The sequence below is a fragment of the Mixophyes fleayi genome, chromosome 2 (assembly GCF_038048845.1).
Source record: "Mixophyes fleayi isolate aMixFle1 chromosome 2, aMixFle1.hap1, whole genome shotgun sequence".
NCBI lineage: Eukaryota > Metazoa > Chordata > Amphibia > Anura > Limnodynastidae > Mixophyes > Mixophyes fleayi.
This window is the reverse complement of record NC_134403.1, coordinates 222738138-222752304: the sequence shown is the minus strand read 5'-3', so window position 1 is coordinate 222752304 and position 14167 is coordinate 222738138.

Below are 14167 nucleotides of genomic sequence, written 5' to 3'. Positions count from 1 at the left end.
ATACCACACACACAACTCTACACATCTACACCACACACACAACTTCGCACATCTACACCACACACACCTCTGCACATCTGCACCGCAGTCACAAACATCCGCATATCTAAACTGCACACACACCTCTGCACATCTACACTACACACACACACAAACACACATCCGCACATGTACATCACACACAAACAAACACAGACCTGTGCACATCTATACCACACATCCGCACATCTATACCGCATACACACCTCCGCACATCTACATTGCACACACACCTCCACACATCTACACACACACACACAAACTTCCGCACATCTACACCACACACATACACACACACACTACCACACATCTACACCACACACACCTTCACACATCTACACCACATACACACCTCCGCACACCTACACCCCACACACACCTCTGCACATCTACACCACACATACACACACAACTTCGCACATCTATACCACACACATACACCCCTCCGCACATCTACACCACACACACCTCCACCGCACACACACATCCGCACATGTATACTGCACACACACACACACCTCTACACATCTACACTACACACACACACATCCGCACATGTACATCACACACACACAAACACAGACTTCCGCACATCTACACCACACACACACCTCCACCGCACACACACACATCCGCACATGTATACTGCACACACACACACCTCTACACATCTACACTACACACACACACATCCGCACATGTACATCACACACACACAAACACAGACCTCCGCACATCTACACCACACACACACACCTCCGCACATCTATACCACACACACTTCTGCACATCTACACTGCACACACACCTCTACACATCTACACCACACACATACACCACACACATACACCTCTGCACATCTACACCACTCACACACACCTCTGCACATCTACACCATACACAACCCTTAGCACATCTACACCACCTCACATCTACACCACACACACACCTCTGCACATCTACACCACACACACACACACACACACACACACCTGCGCAAATGTACACCACACACACATCTACACCACACAAACACACACCTCCACATATCTACACCACACACACTCCTCCGCACATCTACACCACAGACACACAGCTACACCCCTCCGCACATCTACTCCACACAAACACACCATCTCACATCTACACCACACACAAACACACACCTCCGTACATCTACAACATGCACATACACCTCCTCACATCTACACCCCACTCATACACACACACCTCTGCACTGCTACACCAAACAAAAACACCTCCGCACATCTACACCATACACACTTTTGCACATCTACACATCTAGAGGTTTATTGTAAAGTGGAAAGAAACATCAACCTTTATGCAATTTACAGAAATCAATGACTGATCTGTTGTTCTGGAATCAAGCTTATAGGTCTGGATGCTTCAGAACTCCCTTATTATCCTGTAAGGATCCAGTAGTAACAAGTCCTCTATCTTTAAAATCAGTATTCTAAAATCTAAAATTCAGCAAAATCCTGTCAGCAGAAATTCAGGCGCAGGAGGAGTTCACAATGATTAGACAGTAAAATGAACTCCTGTGTTATGGAACCTAATTTCTTTGTATCTCATTGAATGTTCTCATTAAGCAGTAATTCCCTGAGGTTATGGATCTCTTGATGCTCTGTAAAATAATGTATTCACAGGTAGTTTTATTTTCTCATTGCATTATATTGTTATTTTTATTGCACAATTATGTGTACGCTGAAGCATTATCTGCCACCAAATGAGATAACTGGGACACATTTCTCACCCTATGTATCTGGTGGATTTCACTTTTTCACCCTTTCAGTGTCCTTTACTGATAGTAATATTGTTATTTGGTATTACATTGCAAAGTATTTTAAATTTTGTGTTCAAACATCTGTCTATTGTAAAATAAAATTATTGAAAGATCTTGCGTCATTAAGTCCCATCGGACCTCATCAACAGGATGGAAGTTCAGGTAAATAGGCAAGTATAGTTAAAAAAGAAATGTTACTTAACTGCGCTCCATTGATTCAGTGAGCCCCACTGGCCTGATGAGAGCACAGGTAAGTTTTTAGGTTTTGGTGGAATTATCCTTTTACTTTTCTGTCTTGGCTGCTTTTGTTCCCTACCCCTTTTCTGATCTATGGCCTCATATGTGACGAAACGGGGTGCTACTGGACTGAAGACCATTTCTTCATCACCCATTTCTCACAGTTTAATGTACTTTTTACTCCTTTGCCCAGTCTAAGTATATACACCAGAGCAATGGTGTATTATGTGTATAATTATTTCATGTTATTAGACATTTTATCCTTGCTATTACCTGCAGTATTGTATGTATTAGAAATATAATGAATATTGCCATAATATGTGAAAATAACAGGACAACAGAAGTCATCTTGCTTGTGTTAGCTACGAAAATTATCATTTGTCTCAAATGTTCATTGTTATGAGGTGTGGCTTAGATTTGGTTTGTAATAAGAACAATGTCTGAGTGACTGTTAACCCTACATAGCTGGCGGCACAAGTTAATTATCTAGGTCAACAGGTAATCTGAGACCTGGTAATTAGGTCAGATAATGTGCACTGTCTCCACAGTATTATACATATGGTTATATCATTGGGAAATGTATTAATATGTATCAATATAAATGTTATTGTATCAAAATGTATCTCAAACTTACAAAAGATTGTATAATGCTACAGGTACAATGTTTTAAATGTCTTAATGTGCCACACAAGTGTCATGTTATTCCCTGATGTAATATTATAACCCTTTGTTAAGTGTATTCAGCCTAATAGCTAATTCAGTCAAGCCATTCCATTGTATAATCAAGGTAACAGAGACAGTATGTCTAACAGTTAAAGTGTCCACTGATAGACCCCTGCTGAAATGGGGAGGTTTGCGACATTTGACCCTACTCCCTGTGTATACAGCCAAAAATAGAAGGAGAGTAGAATGCCAAGTAAGCTATTCTAGCTTGGAGGATTCTGGTGTGCAAGACATCAGCATAAAGGACTCTGGGCAGACATTGCAGTGCCACTGGAGGAAACCCTACTAGGACAGGGTCTGTGTGAGCCAGTATCCCTGGCTGGGTGACATGGTGAGTGCCTAGCTAAATGGTAGTGGTAGTAAGTGGTAATACTGTGGGAGGATGTGATCCTGAAAGAGACTGAGATTATTACTTTGGGGTGCTGGCTGCAAGAGGCTGCTGGAGGGTATCCATGTATCTTGTGAATGTTTTGTGGTGTTGTACAGTTGTAATAAAGCATTAGTTTGGATATACTGTAGTCTACCCGAGTGAGTTGAATCCCACGAAGAGTAACTGCAATCCCAGCTAAGGGTGGTATCCTCACAATTGGTGGAAGCACTGGTATCACTCGGCCTGGTGTCGCAAGAACCAGGAAGGATGCAAGGGACGCAAGCATTTGCAGTCTAATAGCCTTGTAAGTACAGAAACGTGGACCATGAACGATTATAACTCCCTAAAACTGGCTGAATTACTGGGATTATGCTGAGTAAAGGAAATTGCTACTACCTAGGATGACTTCAGGCCACAGCTAGTGGAAAAACTACTATGGAAATAGTGGAGGTCCCAGCAGCGGAAGCCCCCAAGTTGGGACTTATGCAGCAGAAATCTTGGAAGCCAAGAAGTCGAGTGAGGAGCAGGAGCAACCTCGTATATTGGTGCTGAGTGATGGGGGATTCATACAGTGCATCCAGAAAGTATTCACAGCGCTTCACTTTTTCCACATTTTGTTGTGTTACAGCCTTATTTCAAAATGGAATAAATTCCTTTTTCCTCAAAATTCTACACAAGAGATTTTTGCAAATTTATTAAAAATAGAAAACGAAGAAATCACACGTACATAAGTATTCACAGCTTTTGCCATGAAGCTCAAAATTGAGCTCAGGTGCATCCTGTTTCCACTGATCATCCTTAAGATGTTCCTACAGCTTAATTGGAGTCCACCTGTGGTAAATTCATGTCACTCACCGGACCGTGAGTGCCTCTACTCTGGTGCGAGGTCCTCCATCTTTTCTCGCTACACCTGTGTGGAATCGTGGCCGTTCGCTATCCTGCCATCTGCGCATGCGCAGGTCTCGCTAGTAGCTTCACCTGTCCATGGAGGTGATTGACAGATCAATCACCTCACCCTATTTGAGGCACCTGCAACCCTAGGTAGGGGCCTGATCTTGAAGTCTCATTCCCAGTGAACTTCTATAGGTGTGTGCAGATTCCAGACTGCTTCCAGCTTTACTCGTTATACAGTTTCCAAACTGTGTGCAGATTGTTCTTACTACAGCTTCCACGCTGCTCCCTGGTTCAACTCGGCGGCCGTTCCCACACCGCTACCACACTATCATCCCGCTGATCGTGTCACAGCTTTCACGCTGCTCCTGGCTCCACTCAGCAGCGGTCCTCTGACCGTTCCAACGCTGACACCCTGCTGATCGTGTTACAGCTTCCACGCTGCTTCCCTGCTCAACTCAGCGGCGGTTCCCATACCGCTACAACGCTTCATCTCCCAGCTGATTCCGGATCTTCACAACTGGTTATGCGTTACTACTATTGACTATTATCTATGCTACTCACATACCAGTTGCATCCATTATTGTTTATTGCACAGGGTACAGGTACCCATATAGACTGTGTTTCCGCATTGCTCCAGTTAGGACTGCTGTCACTCAAGCTCGTTACCTACTCTCGCTACTACTTGGCGTCATTGTGCATAAACTGATGTGTTCAGCTTCTCTTCACTGCAAGGCACCAACTATATATACAGACTATTCATTGTGCCTTCCAAGACATTGCTATACTCGCGCTGTTCCCATACAGCCACAGTCTGCCTTTCAACTTCACTCTCCTGCACCTGAACAAGTCCTCACTCCCTCCACAGCAGTGGTACAACTTGCTGCACGCAGACCACTGACTTCCCTGCTACATACCTGCACCTGGACAAGTCCTCCTATCACAGCAGTGGTACAACTTGCTACTCGCAGACCACTGACTTTCCTATTACCTACCTACACCTGGATCCGTTTCCTCACCATAGCGGTGGTACAACTTGCTGCACGCAGACCTCCGACTCCTCCTCTACTTACCATCACCTATCCATGTCCACTCCTCGTGCCTACATTATCTTCAGTCTCCAGTTTACAGCTCCAAGTCGTTGATTGCCTCAGACTATCTCTACTCTCCTGCTGTTGTGTCGCTCCAATCATTCACCTGCCTGCTTTGAGGTGCGTGCCATATCCCCGCCTCTCCAGCAGAGTACCATCTGGTGAAACTCGGGTAGCAACTCCTAGTGCCCGTGACAGTAAGATCAGGCCATGACAGACCCAGGATTGGAACCAACAACTAAGGAGATGCTGCAGCATTTGATTACTCGGGTAGAACAACAGGATGCCCGGCAGCAACATCTGTTTCAGTGTTTCCAAACGCTGGCCACCCGAGCAGTTCCTCCACAAAATGTTTCAGCGACTGTCGAACCTCCAGCACCATCTTCTCCCCCAGTGCCATCCCAGGTGTCTACAGCTTCCACGCTACACCTGCCTACTCCCTCAAAATATGACGGAGACCCAAAAACTTGTAGAGGTTTCCTTAATCAATGCTCTCTCCATTTCGAACTTCAACCTCATCATTTTTCCACTCATCGTGCCAAAGTGGCCTACCTCATTTCCTTGTTTTCTGGACAGGCTCTGGCGTGGGCTTCCCCCCTGTGGGAGAGAAATGACCCCTTATTGGAGGATAGTGTACTGTTCATCTCCACTTTTCGAAAAATCTTCGACGAACCTGGCCGCGTTGTTTCAGCGGCTTCTAGCATCCTCCAACTTCGCCAAGGATCACGCTCTGTGGCCCAGTACATTATTCAGTTTTGAATACTTGCCTCTGAACTGCAGTGGAACACAGAGGCCCTTATAGCTGCCTTCTGGCAGGGTCTAGCAGACAAGATCAAGGACGCTCTGACCACACAAGAGTTACCATCCTCCTTGGACGACCTAATTTCCCTATGTCATAGGGTAGATATGAGATTCCGTGAGAGAGTCTGAAAGAACCAGCACCCCTAAAGGGTCCTCTACTTCATCACCTCCAATTCGTCAGTCTCCGCCTCCAGTGGAACCCATGGAGGTAGGCCGCTCAAAATTAACATTTCAAGAGAGGGATCGACGAATTAAAAATAGACTCTGCATCTATTGTGCTGACCCGTCACAGCTTGGACTCATGCCCCAAGAAGTCGGGAAATGCCAGGCCCTAACCTGTTCTGGAGAGGTAAGGTTAGGGGCCCTGGATTCCTCTCTATCTTCTATGGATGTCAAGGTGTGTGCTTTTGATGTGACCATTCTGTTTTCCTCCAAATCCTTTAGTTCCCAAGCACTCATGGACTCCGGCGCTGCCGGCAACTTCATTTCCAGTGCGCTAGTCAACCAGTGGTCCTTACCAGTGATCCCCTTAAAAACCGCCATAGCTGTCACCGCTATAGACGGTTCTCACATTGTCAATGGACTTATCACTCACTGTACGTCTCCGTTGATCCTCCAAGTCGGAGTGCTACACCAAGAGAAAATCTCGTTTCTGATTCTTCAAGTTACTACCAGTCCCATCGTCCTTGGCCTTAAATGGCTTCAGCTTCACTCACCACAAATTGATTGGAATACTCCCCAAGTCATATCCTGGCGTCCGGATTGTCATCACAGATGTCTAACCCGAGTGGTTCCACTCAAGATCAATAAATCTTCCCTAACACCTGGCCCTCCAGGCCTTCCTCCACAGAACGTCTGCCACCTCATCGGGCATGGGATTGTCCCATAGACCTGCTACCTGGCAAAAACCCTCCCAGGGGACGTGTATATCCTCTCTCTGTGCCAGAGACTCAGGCTATGTCTGAATACATACAAAAAAATAGAAAAAAGCGCTAGGTAAACCACACAAAGTATTTAATAAAATTAATATAAATGCACAATAAATACACAATGGTTTATGGCCATAAACAACCCCAAGAAACACATAAAAATATATAGCATCAATGTGGAATCGTATGCAAATGCAGCTGTATAAAATATCAGTATAGATAGAAGCGCTGATAGAAAAAATTCTTGGCAGATGAAAATGCACTCTCTATTCTTATTTGGTTATATAGAGAAAGTGCTATATTAGTTGCAGCATAAATGTTCATAAGAGCAAGCACCTCGTAGTGTGGATAAAGTCCTTTAGTGTTCACTCAGCTCCAATCGGGCCAATTAGATGATAACATGAACTCCAAACAGGGTTGTATAGCTACAAGATGGTAACAATTCGCTATGAACAAGGAGTTCCTTTGTTATTATGTTTTATTCAGCATGATTCACTGTTCATATGGAAAAACTCACACCAACATATATGCCTTTTGAGCTATAATGGAGGAACCCGTGTGTATATAAAACACACCTGCTGTGAAGCGCTATTCCCTTCTGTCATCCACTTAGGAAGTGACAGTGTAGCGTCTCATAGAGACAAGATATAGTGATCACTATAATTTAAAGCATTATCTCTATTAAGCGGGAATGCCTTATACTGAAAGTTCAGCGTGGTCTGTTGTGAGCCTTCGTAATAGGTGTACAACTGCCTCTCCTTAGTAATGTAGCACAATGTCTCTACTCACAAGCTGATCTGGTGCGTCTTCCTCGAAGCGCTTGCAGCGTTACTTCTCTGTAGGAGGGAATACCTTGTGCTAGATGTTCGGCGTGGTCATTTCCCGATCTTCACGATTAGCATATAGCTGATGTTGTTAGGCAAAGTGATCACGAGTAACTCCACTCGTGAGCCGATCTTATTCTATCATTCTCCAAGCGCTGCTGAGCATGAAAAAACCCCGGGGTTGGTATGTATCAAAAATTAAAAAGCATATATTGTCCAAAATATGAAATCAATAGTAAACTGCTTAGTTTGAATACATCAAGGACAATCTTCATCGCGGATTCATCCGTCCTTCCAGCTCTCCCGCTGGAGCGGGGTTTTTTTTCGTTAAAAAGAAAGATGGTACATTAAGACCTTGCATTGACTATCGGGGGCTTAATGCCATTACCGTTAAAAACCGATACCCGATTCCACTTATCACCGAACTCTTCGACCGTATCAAGGGTGCCCGGATATTCACCAAACTTGATCTCCGTGGCGCTTACAATCTAATCCGGATCAAGTCAGATGACGAATGGAAGACAGCGTTTAATACCAGGGATGGACATTACGAATATCTGGTGATGCCTTTTGGACTGTGTAATGCCCCTGCTGTCTTTCAAGGATTCGTGAACAAGATCTTCCGGGACCTGTTATACGTATGCGTTGTAGCCTATCTGGACGACATTTTAATCTTCTCTCAAGACCTGTCCTCCCACCATCAACATGTGGCAGAGGTTCTCTCCAGGCTACGGAAGAACCTACTATTCTGCAAATTAGAGAAATGCTCCTTTGACTTATCCCAAATTCCATTCTTGGGATACATCGTATCCGGAGTAGGACTGGAGATGGATCCGGATAAAGTTAATGCCGTTCTACTTTGGCCCCAGCCAACTACTCTCAGGACTATACAACGCTTCCTAGGCTTTGCCAATTATTATAGACGTTTTATTTTAAATTTCTCAGCTATTGCTTCTCCTATTGTGGCCCTGACCAAGAAGGGTGCCAATACTAAACACTAGTTCTCTGAGGCCCTTCAGCTTTCCAAAAACTTAAAGAAGCATTTTCTACCGCTCCTGTTCTTCGGCAGCCTGATGTAAACCTTCCTTTCTTTCTCGAGGTAGACGCCTCCAATGTCGGACTAGGAGCTAATCTCTACCAAAGATCTGAGCAACAGAAGTTCCATCCCTGTGCCTTCTACTCCCGGGGTCTGCTTCCCGCGGAGAAGAACTACACCATCGGTGACAAAGAACTATTGGCAATAAAAGTCGCATTGGAGGAGTGGAGATATTTACTGGAGGGGGCTCATTTTCCTGTAACCATCTTCACCGACCACAAAAATCTCCTCTATTTACAGTCAGCCCAATGTCTAAACCCTCGACAGGCGAGGTGGTCGCTTTTCTTTTCTCGCTTCGAACTCATTATAACGTTCAAACCTGCTGCAAAGAACAGGAAAGCAGATGCTTTATCCCGAGCATTTGCCCCTCCTTCTGACACCTTGGATTCTTCCGATCACCCTATACTGGATCCCAAATGTGTGACTTTGGCCACTTCATCCACCAATATGCTACCGTTTGGGAAAACTCTTGTTCCTCCATCTCTACGCAAGAAAATATTATCATGGTACCATTTGTAATGTGCGTATTGTCGCTAACCAATAACGATTGTCGAACCTCGATTTGTGTTTCCAACGCACAAAGATTTATTCGCAATAAGTGGAAAAAATATGCTCAAGCGATGTAATAGTAAATACAGCCGTTACTTAACGCAGGCGCTCTGGATCCAGTGCAGTCATTCAATCCTGAAGTCTGGGGACAAGAAGTCTGCACTCTGGATCACAAGCTGCTGCTTATATACACAATCAAGTACAGTAATACAATGAAGATGGTATGGCTTGCATCTATTGGTCCGGGTCTCAGGAATGTCCAAGGGGTCGTCAATCATTGGCTGGTTCATCCTAAGGAATCCAAAGGAGGGGGTCATCTCTGCAGGGGGTATGCTCTGCTCTTCCCGCCAGAATTCCTTAGTCTTAAGTAGTTCATAATTCCCTATCATTCATAACTTGCGTATGCACTCTGCGATTCCCTCGCAGAGCGCACCAAACAGTAGGATATGTAACAAGGTTCATTATGATACCACTCATGATGTTATTCCTTTAACCCGTTCTGTGTATTTCACTAATATGCATGTAACTCTGATATAACATATAAATACTACTATATTTCGACATAACTGACTATGTGTTGCAACTACCAATAATGTGTACTATTTTATAAGTATGCGTGTTTGTGCGAATGTATGGTAAAAGACCAATTACTGTTGCTGCCACGTGTAGTGGATGCGTACGCCCTTTCACGCTGTAGCGTGCCCTTGTACGTCGATGCGTACCGTACGCATCTTTTCAGACAAAGACAACCAAGTTTGCTAGACTTTAATTGAAATGACTTTATCCAATTTGCTGACTTCGACAGTTCCACCCTTTGATAGTGTAATAAACTATCACCCAATCACCGTTTCAAGTTCAGGATTATACAATACTTCTTCACAGACCATGATCTCGGTATCTGGTACCACCCTTTCAGTCTCTTTCTCAGTGTTACTCCCATGAGACCGTTTTCCACACTTCAACACAGTAGGAACACATTTGACAACTAAACCAATTGCTAAGATGACACCCAGTATAAAGAGAAGGAGCTTACCTACACTAGCAACCATTTCCTGTACCCACTTCCCCAGACCGGAGAACCATTTTGCTGGGTTCAACCATGAGAACCAACCCGCCACCTTTTCCCCGACCTCATATAACGAAGAATTATGGCTCTTTCGAAATTCCCATTTCAGCTGCAAAATTTCATCCATCTTCCGGTCTATAACCTCTTTAGGGTCTTCCGTATTATTAGTAATGTACGTGCAACATTTGACACCGAACTGGGTGGCCAGTGTCACACAGTACCCACCAGTAATAGAGGTGAGATAATTTAGTACCAGTCTATGTTGCACCAACTCCTTCTTGTACGCTTGTAGCTCCCTTCCAGTATACCTGAAAGTGTCATCATACATCTCGGTGATATTATCTATTAATTTAGCTAGGTCTTGGATATATTTAAAGTTTAATGTTCCCCGAGCGGTCCTGGTGAGATCTAGAGCAACCATAACTTGGAAACCAGCAGTTTCACTAATCAATTTTGTAGCTATGGGTTCCTCACCAGGAATCATATTTCTCTTGCCACGGTGTTCATACTGTGTGTGTATGTATGGTGGTGATGTAGTCTTGTGAATATCTACCATTTCTTCATGAGTAATAGTCATGATTTCAGGAACCAGTTTAGCTAAGAAACACAAGCCCTTGGAACTCGGAGTCACCCAGGAATAAGCTTTCCTCCCACAAACAAAATACACATCATCAGGGAGAACATAAGGAACAGTATGCCCATGAATTATATCACACAGAGTTTTGATAAAACTACCCATGCCTAGTGTCTCCATCTGCTCTAGACACGTGTCGGCATTAATGATATTTTCACATTTATCTGTAGAGACTTTTCCAATAGATACCTTCTTATGTTTGGTTATACGCCCTAACTTGTGACTTCCATCAGCATTCCTGCCTAGTAGTGACCTTGTGGGTCTCTCTCTAAAATGAGTGTGGCGAGCCATTGTCTGATCTGATAGGTCAGCCTCCCAATTCTCCAGGCGCTTTGCATGAGATATGTTTAGGCACAGCAACGATCTGCCTATGGAGTATTGTCGAAGCGTCAGACTAGGGGACCTAGTGTTATTGTACCTCCCTTCTATGGGCCTCCCACCCCTTAATTCGAGTACTTCGGATATGTTTAGCGGGAATGGCACTAGTCCTATGTTATGCTGCCCTTGAGGCACGTGAGAGCACACCCAACACTCAGTTTGGTTTAGCACCTTACCCACCAGGGAGTGATAATCCTCCAATGGATGCCCGCCTATATTCAGAGTACTGGGGGACTGGCATCTTTGGATGCATCTCTCGTCAACTAGGGAGTTGCAGAACTTGCAGATACAATACTCATCAGACAATAGCCCCTCACACTGCCTCCGAGTTCCTGAGCTAGCAGACCTTTTCATAACCCCTGGACCAAGTTTGATAATGGGCTGCTCAGGATATCCTATTAACTTTTCTTCGGCCTCTATTTCATCCGTATCACTCCCAGAACTCTCCTCCGTCCTCCATCCTCCTTCACAAAAATAGAATGTCCTAGAAAAAGTAAAAACAAGGAAAATCCTGGAACAAAAGAAAAACAAAAACCGCCACTCCATCGCTGGAAAGATAGTTCTGAGGCAACGTCTCTGGTTCAGGTGTCTCAACTGCAGGATTTAGGTCTCCCGGAACAGGCTCACAAGTGACAGCTCTATGTCGTCGGTCTGAGTCTTGTCTTGCACTTTCTCCGGATTATGGACTCTCCTGCAGTGGGTGGAATGGACCCAAGTGTCTCTCTCTGCAACCTTCAGTGATGTAGTACTGGTCAGCAGCACTTGGTACGGGCCTTCCCAACGGTCTGTTAAACAACCTGAACGTAAGAAATTGCGGATCATAACATAGTCTCCAGGTTCAACATCATGACAGTTCGTCTCTGGCATACCAGGTGACAGCATTTTTAGTTTTTGTTGTTGTTGTTTCAGCTGTCTACTCATTCTTATAAGATATTGTACAGTCACTTCATTATTACACTTTAAGTCGTCTTGTGGACTCACGATCAAATGAGGTTGTCGTCCGAACAGTATCTCAAAGGGGGACAGATTAAGAGGAGGTCTAGGAGTGGTTCGAATGCTGTGGAGGACCAACGGCAAAGCCTCAGGCCATGCCAACCCAGTTTCAGCCATTATCTTACCTAGTTTGTTCTTGATAGTACCGTTTACTCTCTCCACCTTACCACTGGCTTGTGGTCGGTAAGGGGTGTGAAGTCTGCTACTGATTCCCATGAGTTTACACATATTTTGGAAGACATCACCAGTAAAATGGGTACCCCTATCACTTTCAATGATTCTAGGGATACCGAACCTACACACAAAGTCTTGTACAATTTTCTTTGCAGTGAACACAGCAGTATTAGTGGCTGCCGGGTATGCTTCTACCCAACCGGAAAACACATCAATACACACTAACACATACTTTAGATTCCTGCACGGTGGTAGTTGGATATAGTCAATTTGTATTACCTGAAAAGGTCCGTCTGTAGGAGGGATGTGGGATGGCTCAGTTGGAATAGTTTTCCCAACATTTTTCCTCAAACAAGTAAGACATGACATTGCTTTCTTACCAGCTTGAGAGGAAAATCCGGGAGCACACCAGTATGCTCTCACCAGTTTGCACATACCTTCTTTACCCAGGTGAGTCAGGCCATGTGCTGCTTCAGCCAGGCTTGGATAGTATGTTCGGGGAGCTACAGGCTTACCTTGTCCATCCCTCCAGAGTCCTGAGGACTCTTGACCACATCCCTTCGCCTTCCAGACCGCCTTCTCCTGCAGGGAACACAAATCTTGCATTTCAATTAATTTCTGCGTGTTTAATGTTGAAAAACCATCATAGTCTCGGTCGATACAGTCATAGGTTGCCCTGCTGCCCATTTAGCAGCTTCGTCTGCCCTGTTGTTGCCCAATGACACTGGGTCTTCTTCAAAGGTATGGGCTTTGCACTTTATGACGGCTACTGTTCTGGGTAACTGTATCGCTGTCAGAAGTCCTTTTATGTGTTGTGAGTGTGCCACTGGTGTACCTGCTGCTGTCGTAAAGTTTCTAAGACGCCAAAGGGCCCCAAAATCATGCACTACCCCGAAGGCGTACCTAGAGTCAGTATATATGTTGGCTGATTTACCCTCTGCCAATTCACACGCTCTCCTTAGTGCTACTAGTTCCGCCACCTGGGCTGAGTGAGGTGGACCAAGGGGTTCAGCTTCTACCACATCCTGATCGTCTACAACAGCGTAACCAGTACATAGCTCTCCTGTCTCTGTCTGTCTATGGCAACTTCCGTCTGTATAAAACGTAAAATCTACATTTTCTAAGGGGGTGTCACGTATGTCGGGCCTTGCAGTAAAGGTCTGATTCAGGTGTTCCATACAGTCATGCGTGTCAGTATTCTTGCCTAACTCATCATCAACCAGGGTCTCCTCACCTCCCACCCTTTGTGTCTCTTGAGACACATACGGAAGGTATGTAGCTGGATTTAGGGTGCTACATCGTTTGATGGTGATGTTTGAGGGTGCCATCAGGGCTAGTTCCCACTTTGTGAATCTAGCTGAAGAAACATGTCTGGTTTGGGCTGAATTTAACAGAGCTGATACAGCATGGGGTGTATAGATGGTTGAATTATGTCCTAATACTACATCCTCGCTCTTACTTACTAGAAGGGCCGTTGCTGCTACACTTCTGAGACATGTTGGGAGTGACCTTGCCACATTGTCTAATTGTGCACTGTAGTATGCTACCGGTCTGCTAGCGTCACCATG